General features: G+C 39.2%; 1 pseudogene; it reads right to left on the bottom strand.

The window, feature by feature from the left end:
* LOC107751404 (uromodulin-like 1) overlaps nt 1-1,769 on the bottom strand; it is a 12,107-nt pseudogene extending 10,338 nt beyond the window's left edge.
* Nucleotides 1,770-2,619: the final 850 nt, after the last annotated feature.

The following is a 2,619-nucleotide window of genomic DNA, read 5'->3' as shown; positions in this document are numbered from 1 at the left end:
GAAGTGCATCATAACTGATCATAATCAGAAGTTATTCTAGTGTACCTGGCATTGAGTGAGTAGTCCAGGATGGGGTGGTAGTGTTGTTGATGAAAGTTTGTGTAGCGACTCTGGGGGCTGATTAGAAACAGAAAACACTTGACTGGATCTTGGTCCCCACAAAATGATGGGGTTTCATGTGGTTAAGATGGCATCGTTATGTAATGATTGTCCTTTCTTACCAATGCAAACTGTGAAGGATTGAGGTCGTGATACCCATGATGGCAGTCACACAAATAAGACCCTACTGTATTTCTGCAGTGTGCATGTAGAGAACAACTGTTCAACTCCGGAGCTGCACATTCATCCACATCTAGGAAATTACAATGTATGCATGTCGATTTATCAAGATAATGGACACGTTTGAATGACATTATTACATAAAAGTTAATTTTTTATAAAAATAAAAAAAAGATCTCTGTAGATCAATGGTTCCCAATTAATTTAGCTTCAGGATCCAAATTGTACATTATACATCAAGTGGCAACTCCGTAAAAATGTCAATAAAAATGTTCATAAAATCAAAAAGTGAAATATATAAAATTGTATTATTCACATTGACAGCGCTGTTCTTTACAAACTGAATCATATGAAATGCTTTCGTTTCACAATTACAGAAATCAGACATACCTTGCACCACCAAATTAGTCACCTCCTCAATGATTCCCAGCAGATACAGTTTTGTAGAGATGTCTTCTAGTAAGATAACTTTAGAAGAACAAACCAGCAGTGAGGAAGAAGTTGTGAAGGGCCCTGCTGATTTTGACCAGACATGATGCACAGAAATTTGATCAATTCCCAGAGCGCCAGTTACCTACAGAAAGACCCAACAGTTACATCACTGCAGAACATACCCACTGCAGATATACAACATATATGGGCTGTGTTTCACTTAGTGAGCTAACTGGACAGCATATTTGGCATCTTAAAGTTTATAAAGCACATAATGTCATAGGTGAATGATAAACCGATGATTACAAACCACAGAGTGCAGCAGTCTGGTGTGGTTGAAGAGTCCTTTGTTCATGGTAACTAGCTCATAGGTTGTCTTAACTGTTATTGTCACATTGAAGCACCAGGTTCTGTTGACTTGAGGAAAAATTGGCTTTTTAAACTCATTGTATGTTATTTAACAATGTGCCTGCCTATGAGAATTCAGTATGGGTTTGTGTATACCTGATGGTACTGGGTCTGAGCACTGAGAGTTGGGGGAGGTGTTTTCGATCAGGCAGCATTTTTGCCACTGAGGACAATCAATGTCCCAGTTGCACACAGAGCCAGAGGAGTTTGAATTATTACACAGAGACCCTGTCGCTCTTGTTGGGGGACACAGTCCTGGCTTGGATGTGAATTCTGCACTTCTGTTCAAGGCTGAGATAATGACAATATCAATAAAAAAGATTAAAGTCTTAACAGTGGTCAACAATGATGTCAATTTTCATGTAGATTAAGACAATCTGCAGCATCCTACTTTCCAGGGACAATTCTATTTCATATGAATTTGTTTGAAAGTACTCACACAAGGCACAGTAACTCCCAACTTGTTCATAGCCATGGCAACATTTCATGACCTGTTTGGGCATGTCATACACCTGTGTTCAGTATTCTGTTTTATAAACCGTGACATAACACATTGTCCATGGCAGCCACCCACCACACGGACACGGTCTCCTCTGGGTGTACGAGGTTGGATAGGAGATCACATTGGTCACTGACACAGACTCAGTCATATTACACAGATGATAACCTGACAGAGTCCGATCATATCCTGAAAGAAAAATAAAAGAAATTCAAAATTGTCTGAAATTGACAAATTGAACAATTGTATACTTTCTAATACTTCCTTTTATACTTTTCTTATGTTTTTGCACCAAGACTTCACCAATGCTCACTAAGACTGAATTTGTTTGATCAAAATAATACTGTAATATTATTAAATTTGCAATTATTACAACTGTTTCCGAAGTGGAAAGAGCAAACGTACGGAAATTTCGGTGGTTTCTTTAAGTTTAAGGCTTTTAACCAAAGCCAACGAGCTTCTTCTCCCTTCGGAGGGGCGTGCAAATCATAGGGTGCCCCACATCCACATTCAGCTCTGGTGCATGGATTATGGTCAAAACAAATGTTTTGCAGGTATTTTTTACGCTTGAACCAGCTATTATGACACCCCCTAACTACACAAAGTACGCCAGTCTTTCTGTGGTCCATGTTAAAGGGGTCATAGGATGTGATTTCATATGATGTGATTTCAACACTCTTTGGAGTGTTACAAGCTCTTGGTGCATAAAAAAGATCTTTAAAGTTGCAAAGACTAAAGTCTCAAATCCAAAGAGATATTCTTTATAAAAGTTAAGAGTCAACCACGCCTACCTAAAACGGCTCGTTCTAACAGGCCCCCACATGTCTACGTCACGATGTGGGAAGATTTGCATAACGCCGCCCAAATGTTCACGCAAAGAAAGAAGGCTTAACTTTTATTCTCGCTGTAGTAGTGTTGTTGCTGACACCGCCATGTCATGAAGGCGCTGTGTGTTTTGTTGTGAAAGAGAAACTACTTTGTTTGGCCTTCCAAAAGAAGAC

The sequence above is a fragment of the Sinocyclocheilus rhinocerous genome, unplaced genomic scaffold, assembly GCF_001515625.1.
Source record: "Sinocyclocheilus rhinocerous isolate Xijiao unplaced genomic scaffold, SAMN03320098_v1.1 scaffold1624, whole genome shotgun sequence".
NCBI classification, from domain to species: Eukaryota; Metazoa; Chordata; class Actinopteri; order Cypriniformes; family Cyprinidae; genus Sinocyclocheilus; species Sinocyclocheilus rhinocerous.
The sequence above is the reverse complement of the archived record's forward strand: the minus strand, read 5'-3'. Positions and strand labels throughout refer to the sequence as shown.